This window comes from Heterocephalus glaber, unplaced genomic scaffold (assembly GCF_053883595.1).
Source record: "Heterocephalus glaber isolate CG9 unplaced genomic scaffold, H.glaber_assembly_v1.0 deba00001600, whole genome shotgun sequence".
In the NCBI taxonomy this organism is placed as follows: domain Eukaryota; kingdom Metazoa; phylum Chordata; class Mammalia; order Rodentia; family Bathyergidae; genus Heterocephalus; species Heterocephalus glaber.
In genome coordinates, this window is record NW_028258372.1 from 43934512 (window position 1) to 43948411 (window position 13900).

Below are 13900 nucleotides of genomic sequence, written 5' to 3' on the forward strand. Positions count from 1 at the left end.
TGGGGCACAAATACCGTTACTCAACCTTGAGCTGCCTGCTGCTAGCTCTGAGCAGTGTGGATGCCACTGCCCTTCATTTGCTTTAGGATAGAAGTCTCCAGTATGAAAACTGGATTCTTAGGAACAGTAAGTCTGTCCATCTAAGATTATGCATGTCAGGCTTCCCAGACCTGTCACTGTCCCTTGAACGTGTCCTACCACCCTCTGCTGGAGTGCGGGCCCTCATCTTCTCTGTATCTGGGTGGTCACTAGATGGTTGGCTGGGCTCACTGGTTTGGAACCTGTGGTGAGGAAGCATGCCATGGTGGAGAGTGTGTAGTAGAGCAAGTCCCTCGCTTCATATCCAACACACAAAAAGGAGAAAGGCAACACCGGTGGTTCTGTGGTCAGCTTGGAGGGCACACCCCTTGACCTAAGGCCTCCCGACGGGCCTTGCTTCATAAAGGTTCCCACCTCCCAGTAGTATCAAGCCTGGGCAGGAAGTCTCCGACACACGAGCCTTCAGGAGACTTTCCAAATCTGAACATAGCACCTTGTTACATGGATGTAGCCACTACCCAGGGAGAAGGGCATCAGGCTGGAAATTAGGAATCTGATTCTGGCTCTTTTGTATTGATGAGCTCGGGCTCCTTAAGCCAGACTGCAGCTTCTTCAGGTCTGTTTCTGCCTCTGTACAATGAGAGCCATTAGCACAGACGCTGTTTAAAGGGTCATAATCAAAACTAATTACATGTGATTTACTACATGGTTAGATCGACATGGCTAAATACCTGGCTAGTACATTTATCAAGATTACTTCATTTCTAAGTTTTGTTTCTACAGTGAAATTTGTAAGCCGTACTGTAAATTTCTCTCATAACTCCATGAAACCTAGTTCATTAATACATTTGACCAGAGATTTTTTTTCTGATCAACTGATTGGTTGAAAGAAAAATCACATTGTTCATATTGACACTTAAAACTCTTGGGGAGATGTTGGAAAGGAATTCAAGATGACCACGAACTTGTCACTGAATTTTCTCTGAGGCACAGACAGGCGCATTATAAGCGATATCAGCTAAGATCTATCCTAGCCACCCATCTCTGTCCAAAATGCCTTTCATATACTTACACAATGAATTTCCACAACTGTCCTATGAGACTGGCATAACTGTCATCTCTGTGTTACTAAGGAGGAAATGGTAGCATTAGGATTTGAATGTGTTACTCAACATTACCAAGCTAATAAGCGACACAGTCAGGATTTGCACAGGTGTCTGGCCCTAGGACTGGTACTGTTACCACTGTCCCATGCTTCTGTCCCACTGGGGACACAGGCTGCCATGTACAGAAGTAAAAGCAATCTGTTTCCTAATCCATGGAATGAGAAAGACAGGCAAGGTTTAAATAAATGATTTTAAGATACTTTTGAAATTTAGGAATATTTCACTCTCAGTTGGACAGAGCAGCATTTCTGTTACTCGATGCATTTATTTTGAATTCATCTCAGCCTTTATTAATTAATCCAAGTGAAAAATGCAAAGTGGTGTAATAGGACCATGCTTTTTAACAAAATACATTTATATGTGTGTGCTTTTGATGTGTATGCATAAATATGTGTTTAGTTATATGTACAGATGTGTATATAAATTAGAAATTCAAAATATAAACAGTGGCTACATGTTCAGGGTAGGATTATGGCATGACAACAGTCCCTGTTTATAATGTTCTTTAGTTTTCAAACTTTCTACAGTGTAACTGCATTTTCAGTTGGACTTCATTTTGAATCTGTAGCCCATTAGACTTGAGCTAGTGGTAGCACACCACATATGGCAGGCTGCGGCCTTGGCTTCTTCAGAGCCATTTCCAATGTCTCCCCGAATTGAGTGTGCTCAGCAAAATGAAACATCTCCCATGCCTAAATCATGCCTCACCTCTCTTAGAGCTGGGCTTGTGTGGGCTTTAGTGAAGAAGCTGTGGTTTCCTGAAATTCCTTGACCTAGGACTGTCCTGCACGGTGACAGTTTCACAAAGAACACTGAGAACTCAGTACATAGGCCAGTACTCTGGCCTATGATGGCTTCTCAGCCACATGGGTCTCTACCCAACACTGTGCAGCACAAGTCTCCTCCTCAACAGCCTGTTCTCCCCAGGAGGAGAGGGCCCAGGACACGGCCTGAATTCGGAGCTCTCTGCTCAGCAAAGTTGTCCGTGGTGAAGAAGCCTGATTGTAAACTGTGGCTGATAACAGTTACTTTACAAAGCCTGCCTGATTCTTTAAGGCTAACACGAATGGAAAGGCATTCTCTCTCTACCATCCAAGTTTGTGATTAGAGGATGGGTCCACACACCTCAGTCAGGCTTCATTCGTTCATTATTTCATTTATTGATTCCCACACACCTATGGATCGCCTACCGTGTGTCCTCCTCTGAGCCAGGCATCAACCCCACAAAGGAACACAATGCACTCAGCCCGATTCCTGGAGCTGAGCGTGTCATGAGGGTTATGGTTAAGTACACAGCAATTACAGTGCAATAGACAATTGCAGGACTGGATGTGTAAGCTTATTTCTTAGACAAAAATATGTCAAGGTGTACAAGACTGCATGAAGTACGTGAACAGAAGTACATGTGACTTTGCTTAAATGTGTGCTGACCATCGCTAGGATAGTTTACTTGCCTTCCAAAATGAAGCACCACTGTGCTTAAAAGAGAAAAATGTGTCACGTGTCTATGCCTGATAAGCCCAGGCATCAGATGCACATTCTAAATAACAGCATCTGTATTTATAAGGCATCTTTTATCTTGTTAGTTCACAACGTGTTTTATAAACTCAATAAATGACTATAATATATTTTTATAAACTTTGGTTAAAACACTGACATTTTAATATATTTCATGTTATAAAGTATATTAGTTTTCTAAAAACCTCTCCAACTGTAATTTTGTTAGTACTTACATTAAGGGCTATCATTTGCACTTCATAAAACATGTCAATCTGTTGACAGACATAGGGTAGCAATTTTTTTACATAGTTTCATAACAAACTACTGTGTCTTCTTTAGACTTCTACTCTCACTTTTCCTAACTTAGTTTTGTAAAAGTGAAAGCCGAAGAGATGCTGAGTACAGGAGACTTGTGTCACCTTTCTGGGTAACAATCCTACCGTGATCTTAGTGTGTGGTAAGTGACTTGCAAGTGTGGTTTAGTGTGGTTTAGTGACTTGCAAGAAAGCATGTGGAGTTTAATGTAGCGACATAGACTATGAAAAAAATATACTCACACTGCCGATGAGGCTCAGGGCTCTGGACAAAGCCCAAATTGCTAGTCAGCACCATGATGGCATTGAACCCCAAGATGCTGAGGGGGATCACGAGAAACACCATGACATGGTCCCTGAGGCTCAGATCAGCCACCGTTTGGTAATAATGCAAACACAATTTAAGGCAGAATTTTGTGTAAACAGAGAAGGAGGCACGTTCTGGGGAAAAGGAAAGGAAGGAGTTAGTGCTTTGTCTTTGCTTTAGCTTGTCTGTGTGTTGTGTTCTTTTACATGTGATTTGTCTTATAGTCATAAAGATAGAGAAATACTTTTTAGTGGAATATATATTCAGTTGCCATACTGAGATCTCAGAAGCATGCCCAGACTGTTGGTATAATATACCACTATATAGCAGGAACAGTTGCTGGAACTTGAAGTTCAAAATTGAGACATATTCATTCTATCAATCATGGTTATAAGGTATTATGGAAACAAGAAAATATAACTGAGATGTAGCACATTAAAGCCATTACCAAATTCTGTGATAAATCAGACTTAGGCTTCCCTGGATACCTGGTCCTGGCAAGTAATGCGACTGAGAAGCAGACAGAAACATACACGAGTTGTTGGAAGACTTTTTCTCACTTCAGAATGCAGAGAGGCCGCCAGGCAGTGCTTTGATACTTTGCTTGCTTAAGCTATGTCTACGATATTTGACATTGTCATTTTCATTGTAGATAAATAGTTTCATGTCTAAAATGTATATTTATTGTATTAGAATTCCTGTAAGCTGATTGAGCATACTGAAAATTTTATCCAAGGGGTCAATTTGGCCTGAATTTTATTACCATTATACGAGAAATAACCACAAACTTCACAAGTCACTCTTATTGGGTGGTTTATAGCAGGAGATTAGAAAAGGGATCCATTAATCCTGGGGCTGAGGGGATATTAATACATATCTGGGCCCAATATTTCATGAAGCAAAGCTGCATCAATTCTCAAGTCCTACTTACTTCCCTCTCCAGGTTCCTTGGTGATCTCCACCCCTTTGCATGGCATTTTTTACTTCTGTATTTTGGGAACAAAGAGAAACCTCTATATATGTGTTTTGAAAGATTATAAATGACATTGAAGGAGAAATGTATGCTGAGTTATTACAAAAAGCATAAGGCCTTATGTACATGTAACAGGATATTGTTTTTCTGAGATGACTTTAGTACATCAGCTCCCTGCCCTAAGGGTCTCTAAGTGATACAAAAGCTTTACAGAGGAGCTATTTCCAGTGACTTGGACTTTCTACCCAGTAATTAGATGCCCCAGAAGGGATGGAGAAATGTACAAAATACATGTGGGCAAAATTGCTAGCAGCCAGAAAACACTTCATGGCTTTTTTTTTCCCCTGTAAACTCCAGGAAGCGGTGGGAAGGAAATGGGTTTCAGTGTGAATGTCTCCCTTTTAACCTTACACAACACACAGTGACATTATTTCATCCTATGTAATGATATGTCTGTGTGCAGGTGATGGTTTGCCGGCTATTTTAAGCATCTCTGCTGCATACATAGTTATGCATCACCCAATTTGTCAGATTCCTGATTGCAACAAAAATTGACCTCCAGCCAGATGTTCATTCTCATGCTCTCATACAGACTATATATAATTGAGAAAAAGAAGGAATGAAGTGGGGAAAAAGGAGCATGAAATGTTGTATGTTTTCCTCCCTTCCACTTCCCATCTATTTGTGCTCTCCCTCATTAACAAAAGAGTATGAGAAATAGAGGGTAGCTAAAGTGAAAGGGAGCTGTTGAATTGTGCCTTATTGTTTGAATGTTCTTAAGGAAGGGAACCACAGCTTTGGGATGGGGGACTGGGATCTTTCGCTGCCCACTGACACCCATCCCCACACCCCCCACAGAGAGCAGGAGCACTTTCTAGGTAGCAACAGGTGTGCCCAGGTGATAAAATAATTAGGGCAGGAACACCAGACATAGCGACCAGGCTTGGATACAGTTGCTGTCAATGCAACAGGGAAAATTGAAAACATTAATTGAGTAATTCTCATAAAACATAATAGAATTCTTGAATATTCTTGAGGAGTATAGCAGAAAGGGCTATAAATTTATCAAAAGGGCTATAAATTCACCAAAACACATTTCTGTTTTCTATTAGGCACCCTCTAGACAACACCAGCTGCTGTCTTACCTGTGACATGCACGGCCTCTTATTCCTTCCCCACTCAGCAGCAGGATGGAAAAGACTTCAAGGTATAGAGGAGGACAGGAATGATACAGGATAGGATATCATCAAAGTTATGTGAATACAGCCTACCTCAGCTGGGAGGATGGACAGATGCTGTCTCTCTGGCCTGAATCCATGGACAGTCCAAAGACCAGGGAAAGCACCAGCCTGGAGCTGTGACCTACTCAACATCTGAAGTCTATATAGGTGGTCCTCAAAGCATGTTCTTGTTTTTATGACAAAATACCTGACATAATTAGCTTCAAAGTAGAAAAGTTTTATCCTGCCTATAGTTTCAGAGTTCGGCCATGGTCACTTGGCCCTGACACTTTGAGCCTATGGCAGCTCCTCATGTCATTCTGAGAGTGTGTGGTGGAGGAGGGAGGATGCTTCTTCACTGCATGGTGACCAAGAAGCAAAAAAGAGACAAAGGAAGAGACCCACTTCCCAATCTCCCCTCACTTGTCCTGCTACTGATCCAACTTCTTTTCAGTAAGTCCGGCTTCCAAGGCTTCCACCACAACCCAGCAGTGCCACAGGCTGGCAACCAAGCTCCTCATACACATCCTTTGGGGGAATACTAGCATCCTACCCCTGACCCCACAAAGGCTCATGCCCATCTCACAATGCACAATGCACTTAGTCCCTCTCCAGAAGTGCCCAGACTCTAAATATTCCATCACTGCTGAGAAATCCAAAGTCTCTTCTGAGACTCAAGGCAGACTCTGCTATGCACCCCTGTAAAAATCAAAAAGCAAGTCACACACTGTGAAGACACAATGGTACAAAGTAGATATTCTGATTCTGAAAAAGAGAAAGGGCTGAGGATGTAGCTCAGCAGTACAGCATCTCCCTGGCAAGTGCGAGTTCCTGGGTTCGATTCCCAGTATGGGGAGGGGGGGAACAGGAGTGTATATAGGAAGGGTCAGACTAAAAGAAGACCAAAATTCAGCAGTGCAAACGTTAACTCCTCAGCTGTTAGTGCAACACCTGGGAGCGGCCCCTCTGTGACATACTGGCTGCAGCCCGTGGGCCGCTTTCATGGGCGGGCAGCTCCCGTGGTTGCCTCCCCCATTCATGGCATCTCTGATTTCCAGGGGTCTCCATGCCGGCTTTGGCTTCACTCTCACAGCTTTATTAGGCATCACTCTGCTCTCGGCTGCTCGAAGCAACTATGACTTTGCCACATCCTCCCTGGCTTCCCAGGATTTCCTTTGAAATCTTGGTGTAAGCCTCCGTGACTCCACAAGTTTAGCAGTCTGCACACCACGAAAACCACAGCTGTAATGGTCTCTGAGTGCCCTGACGGCTGAACATAGGGAAACAAATCCCAAGGAAGTAATTCCTGGGGACCCTATGTAAGCAGAGCACCCTGCAGCTTTCTTCTGAAGTGAAAAGTCTTTAAAACAAGTTTACCCATTACACCTTTGAGGCAGTGATGGGTGGGGTCTTGCTAATCCCCTTAAAGTATCTTTCTGATTACCCTGGTGCAAAATATTTGACTTCTTTTTAATATCACTAGTTTATTTAGTAGCTACATCCTCCTTTTCTGGGCAACCTACAAGTTTCTCAAATTTTTTGCTTTGAGCTTTTGCCCTCAGCTCTTGCTATAAATCTGGCTAAGAGCAGCCAGCAATGCACAGGTTGCTGCAGAATGCTGTGATTCTCTGAAATTTACTCTGCTAGATAAACAAGTTCGTTACCTTTAATTCAGCCTTTCACAAAGCCTTAGAAGATGAACATGATGCTCTTAAGTTCTTTGTCAGGGTGTAACATGAGTCTCCTGTAGTCTAATTCCCAGTGGACTCTTAATTTCCATCTAAGAGCTCATGAGCATAGATCTTTGCTGTCTACATTTCCATCAGAATCCTGGTCCTCCACGGTCTTGTCAGAAACTTCAGCTAAGCTCTGCTTACAGCATTCTAGGCTTTCTCTCAGTTTCCTTCACCACACTTTTCCAAATCCCTCCAACAAACCTTTTCCAAAAGTTTCTGATCTACATCATCAGGTATAGTCACAACAGCGACCTCACTTCTCAGTACTAATTTCTAGGGATCTTCCAGTCCAGTAACAGTGGCAGGGAGCAGAACCATCAAACCTGGAAGCCTGTTACAGATGCACCCTTTTAGATTCTACTCCAGACTGACTGAAACTCAGACTAAGCATGGGCCCTGGACATTTGGACCAGTGAGTCCTGCTGGTGGCTCTGATATAAGCTGAAGTTTGAGGACCACTGCCCAGGAGTGTGGTGGCAAACCTAAGGCATGTGTGCCTCGGTGGGAACTGAGAGCCCTCTGTCAGCACAAGAGCCAAGTGGTCCTAGCCAAGGTCTGACAAACAATCAGCATGCACACAAGAGCAAGGAGCACATTCACTGTACAAAAGCACTCCAAATGCAAAATTCACCTTTCAATAAAACCTGTTTGTAGCACCAACAGCTCTATTATTGTGTTTTTCTTTTAAGACAAAAGATGTTAATGTATGAGTTGCTTTTTTCTGAACTAAAACCTCACCCTTCAGGTTTAATTGCAGAGCTGGCACTGTGATAAATAAGTGGGTTTGGGGTTGCAGTTTGGGTGCTCGGTCTCTAAAAGGTTCACCATCGCTGTCCTGGAGATTTCAGTACCAGGAGAGACCCTGAAATGTTATAGGGGTAAATGGTCTGATGCTTTCAGTTCTGACATTTATATAGAGATATATATTCTTCAGGCATATTTGCAAATATTGGAAGAACAAATTGGAACAAAGGTGTTACACGCTTTGCTTCAAGCCACAATCAATTTGAAGGAAAAGAAGGACTTGCTCAGGTTAATAAGCACCTGTCTTGCTTAGTGGCTTGTGTGATGTCAGACCTGAACAATGCCTGTTTCTGACCATTAGGGCAGGATTAGCTAGAGGATTATGCGGGATTGGAAGAGATGGAATAGTCTCAACATTTAAAAGAAAGTAGCTTTTTCTAGGGCATGTTGAATAGTGCTAAGAATCCCTCTGAACCTTAAAGCTTCAAATTTATGAGAGTTTTTCAACAATGTCAGGGGAAACAGATGTAGAAGCAAGGGATCCTGGAAGCTCACACACCTCTCCTTTGACCCCCACAGGCCTCTGTATTCTTAAACCAAAAGAACTGGAAGGGACAAATATCATGCAGGCTCTGTTTGAAAATGGGGCACAGTAGGAGACCCCATAAAATGCTTAATCCCAGGGGTCATCACACTGGCTTGGGTGGAAGTAAGAAAGCAAGAGCTACATTGCTTGGGTCCTGCTGTCCAGTGCTTCCTCTGGTGCCACCTTCCACCCAAAGGGTAGGGTGCATGAGTCCCGTGGCCTCCCATTGATCCCTATTTACGTCCTCTCCGGGGAGGCCAGGCGTGAGTGTAGGTCAGAGGGGAGATCTGACAGCTGACCTCTAGGCCACAAAGATCTCAAGTAGGTTTTACTGCCTGCTTTTGTTTCATGTTCAGTCCCCAAAACTTTTCCTTTCTCAGTAAAATTGGCTATCTTTTTCCTTCCCTGGACATGGTCAACACCGGGACAGTGGCCCTTTACTGAGATGGATGCATGGTTACAAGAGTGTATAAAAGGCCAAAAGACAAGGGACTGGAAGAGAATGATTTCTGTGACCGCGGGCCTGAGGCTGAGGGGGCCAAGCAAGGCCTAGGACATGGTTGCCTCGGGCACAAAATTAAAGTGTTGTCTAAATGGTCAATAATCAACATAAATGATACTTTGATGCAATATTTTAAAAATCAAATTAAGGCCAAAAATCTATGATGAACAAAATACCACAATACTCAATACAGGGAAGCTCAGTATTACTGATTTTTCCTCGATAGGTCCCAGTCATTCTACACAGCACTGTGACCATCAGCTACAACACTGCAGATACACTCTGCTGTGTGTAGAACAGACAGAGGGTGATTAGTAAAAGCTAATTCTCTGAGGTCAGATTTCTTAGTGGTAAAAAAAAAAGAGAGAGAAAGAGAGAGATTTAAAAAAAAAAAGGAGAAGGGAGACGAAAAGATCTCTTGAGCATTTATAATGTCTGAGGCATTGTATTAAGCACGTCACATGTGTTAATTTGAGGACGTTGAGTCCTCAAAACACTAGGAAGGCAATGCTGTGTTTAGCAGCACTCTCTGGACAAGGTTGTGGACATGGAGAGGTCGGCTTCGTTGTCCAAGATCACCTGGCAAGTGGCAAAGCTGGGATATTGGTGAATGTGTGCAAGTCCTGGTTCACAAGAAGCAGGAAGACACGAAGCAGAGAAGGGAGCCAGGGAAGACGCAAGGGAAGCAGAAGCACCAAGCTCCTTGTGATCAGGACAGCAGAGGACACCGCAGGAGTGCGGCAGTTTGATGAAGCCAGTGTAGTGTCTCTGAACAGAAGAGGAGAGCAGATCTGAGACGCATGCTGTCCTGTTGGTGCAAAGTATCCACCTAATGTTGGCTGTTTTCATGTCCTGACACCGCCAGCTGACAGGAAATGCTGAATGCGCCAGGAAATGAGCAGGAGCCAGGCAGAAGTGGGCAAGGCGGTGAATGGCGGAGATGCAGCTCCTCTGCTGGCTTAGCCGCTCCCTCGAAGGCAGGTCTCCTTCTGCCTCACAGCACCCAGATCTTTCCTGTAGAACTAAGGAATAACACCCCAACACCGCATGTATTATTCCTTTACTTATTTATGGGTCATAGCTGTGTGTATTGTGGCAGGGTGTAACCCGACTGAGCGTGACAAGAGTGACGTCTCCGTCGCAGGAGGGAAGCACTGCATAGGCCTTAGCACGACACCTGGGACGCCTCCCTGGCCTGGGAACCGCACTGGGGGAAATCAGAGAGGCCTGAAATGAGAATGGGGGGGGGGGGTCACGCTGCTGTGATATCACTCCAACAAGACCCAGAGAAAAGCAGTTTACTCTGAAGTGACAGTCTGACGGTGGAAAATAAACTAACAGGAGGGAGTTTAGGCTCATTAGCGGCCTGGTCTCAATATTTCATTATTAAAGTTAATACAAGAAGGAAGAAGGCAGCAGCATGAGCATGTGTGGGTCCCACACACACGAAGAGCCAGCTTGGAGGCAGACGGCAGTGCAGGCTCACACCCCCTTCTTCTCAGTCCAGGCATGACGCCCCCTCCGGAGGGACCAGGCACCGGACAGGACGCAGAATGGGGAGGGCTGGTTCTTCTCCTCTCATGGCTAAATGGCTGAACTGGGGCCCTCAGTGGGACTGCAGCTGAGTTATTAGAACCCAAGCCTCAGGCAGGGAAGCCCCGACCCACACCCTGCGGTGGGCCCGGATAAGCAGCGGAGGCATGGGAGGCCGCCTGCTGTCCCACGCGGGGTTTCTCCATCAACCCCTCGGGCCGCGGCTTCAGGCCTGCCCGAGGTGTACGCCGCTGCACCTGGATGCAGGAGGAACAGATACTAGGAGTCCACAGCTGTGGTCTAGCTAGGCCAGGAAACAGGACACAGCCTGGAGATTGTGGCTGACGTCTAAATATTCCACAGTAAGCAACCATGGGATTCAGTTTAAGTTAAAATGGTAAAGGAGCTATCAAGTTCTACCCATTGTCCAAAAAAAGAAAATGAAAATTGTCCTCCATGCCATCAGTTTGGCTTTCTTGATGATTACTGTGCTGTGAGTGGCTGATCGGTTTTCTTCCTGATGTTGAGCCTCACCATGCAGCCAGCCTGCTTTCTAGGGCCATTTCTGAACATGCTTAGATGCTATGCTGATATTAATACTTTGAGCTCATTTCTTCATCCAGTGGCAACTGGAAACATATCCAAGAGCATCTTTTCCGTTGTCTGTGTCCTCGTAATTTATTAGCATGACAGAGTTATTGAGCTAACAGTGGACACATGACAGGCCACTACCTACTGCTGAGCTGGGTACTGTGCTGGGTCCAAGCGCATATGGAGATGAGACAAGTTCATGGTCCTTCTGCTAGTAGATTTGAAGATTGAGGCAGGAGACATATTCATAACCAAGTCCCAGTAGACTGTGTTGGTGGCATGAGCAAAGTGATCCGAGTGCTCTGAAGAAGAGGGGGTGTGAATGCTGTTTCCCAAGCGGTGGTCTCCTCCACCTTCTGGGAGGAAGTAGCAGTTAAACTGAGACAGAGTGGAGCAGCTGCCGGGGAAGAGTCAGAGGCAAAAGAGAATTCTCAGCAGAGGGACCTCCGTGTGCAGGCCGGGGGTCCCAAGGGCAGAGTGTGCCCATTTCTTACTCAGAAAGAAGGATGAGGTCGGTGTCCAGGAGTACAGAGCTGAGGACCGGGCGGTTTGCTGGTAACCAGGGGGTGGCAGGTGACTGATATGCCTTCAAGGCTGAGGGAATTGCTTGGATTCTATTCTGAAGTTGAAAGAAAGCAGATTTGTTTATATCAAAGGAGAGCCATGGATGGATTTATCGTTTAAAGGGGTGTTTCTGGCTGCAGGGTGCAGAGTGAACTGGGGACAGGAAGAACCTGGGAAGAGAGACCTGCCGCAAGGCTCCGAGAAGGAGAGAAAAGGTAGAGCAGAGATAGAAGAAGGGAGAGATTTGAGGCCAGTTCCAAGGAGGATAACACAGGAGGCGGTACGAGTGGAGGCCAGCACAGCACAGGCGGGGTGTCTGGCCACACCCTTGGTGACAGCATAGCAGTGGCACTGCAGTCACTGAGCAGAGATACAGGTGCACCTCTCTCCAGGCCTCTTGTGTTCCCGTGGACGACAAGCCTGACCCGGGACGGCTGCTCTCCTGCACCTCTGGTTCAGGAAGCCTTCCTTCTTGCTCTGGTTATGCTTGTGCCCTACACACTAGAGTGCTCTTTGTTTCTCCTCTGAATCCGGATCCTATGACCTCCGGGAAGGTGGAGATCAGCTTCAAGAGCAGTGGTTACCCTGCCCTGTCCATAGGCCCGGACACAGCAACCATACCTGGACCGTGTTAGAAATGTGTCAAGCTGGACCCCAACCCAGATCTCCTGAACCAGTGACTGGAGGGACAGGCTCAGCTGGCACTGTTTGGAGCAGCCCTTGAAGGATTCTGATTCCCACCTGAGTCTGAGAAGGCTGATTTGACCCTGCACCATTCACACTGTCCGTATGGGAGTCACATGCAATTTCTGAGAGAATGAAACTATCTATCCTGGGTTGAAATGCATAACAGTTAGAACACTGATTTTAAAGACACTGCAGAAAAGAAAGAATGTAATTTTTCTTGTGAATCATTTTTGTATTGACAGAAATTGAAATAATATTTTCTGTATTTGAGGTTACAATATATTGTTAAAATTCATCTCACCCATTTCTCTTTACTTTTTAATGTGACTGCAAGGCATCTTAAAGTCACACTATACTTCTAGTATACTACTCCAACTTCAAGATGCACAGGGTTACCCAGCCACCTTGGTGAAATGCAGGTAGTAGGTCTGGGGTGGTCGCTGGAATCCTGCATTTCTAGCAAGTTCCCAGGTAATGACCATGCTGCTGGTCCGTGGAACATGCTTTGGGTAGCAGGGTACCAACATATGTTGAGGAAATACCTGAAAGTAGGTTTGGTATCACCAAACAATCACAGAATATAAAATCAACACACTGGCTTTAAGTCTCAAGTCTCTTCTGATTAGCTGTGTGACCTTGGACCGGTCATCTTTTAGTGGAAAATGAAGATAGTAGAAATAACCTTGCAGGATCACTGCAAATTAGAGTGCAATGATATTGATGGAACTGTGACTCTATTAACAAGGACAAATGAATCTACATTATCAGTCCATACCCCACCCAAACATACTGTGAGAAGGATGCATACAAGTACATTTCCCAGTATCTAAGATAATTTAGGGGTATAAAAAGATAGCACAGTTATATATCTATTCCAAATCACCTCCACACTATTTCTCCTAGATAATCTGATTCATTGTGCCCAAGAAGTCATCTGAGAGGGACAATAGTATCAGGCAAGCGTTTCTCTCAAAAACACTTGGTATCTGGTGGCTTCCTGAAGGGTGAATCCCCAAAGGGAACCACACTGTAAACACCCAGTGAAGGCATGGCTCAAGTCTCTGGGTCAGAGCTGGGGGCTCCTTCACATCACACTTCACCAGTAATTAGCAAGTAGCCAGGCTCCTAGAGGAGCCGCTTGGTAACCTGAGGGATGGGGAACAGAAGTGGTCGTGTGATTATGTCATCATTAGGAAGATGCGGAAGGCAGAGAAAGATGCATAAAGCAATAGTCCCTGAAAGCATAATTGTTCTGCTATGTATGCAGCATCCATATGGTCACGATCAGCCAAGCTTTCTCTCTACAGCTCCAGTGCTGAGGACACAAAACAACAGGAGAGGACAGTGAAAAGCTCAGAAACTGAGCATGTATTGTATCCGGCCTTGTACTAGGTCCTCACAATGGAAATGCTGCAATTTGTTGAATAGGAAGAGAAGC

The 13900-nt window shown here is 44.9% G+C and overlaps 1 long non-coding RNA gene across 4 annotated transcripts in view; it reads right to left on the bottom strand.

Moving 5' to 3' along the window:
- Nucleotides 1-13900, bottom strand: part of LOC101718632 (uncharacterized) — a 59931-nt gene that overhangs the window by 40961 nt on the left and 5070 nt on the right. Inside the window, exon 3 of one of the 4 annotated variants that reach the window (XR_205974.3) lies at nt 2-11830. The exons of the other annotated variants lie outside the window; for them this stretch is intronic. This is a non-coding gene — a long non-coding RNA (uncharacterized LOC101718632). Of the gene's footprint in view, nt 1; nt 11831-13900 lie in introns of those variants that run through there. 4 annotated transcript variants of the gene reach the window in all.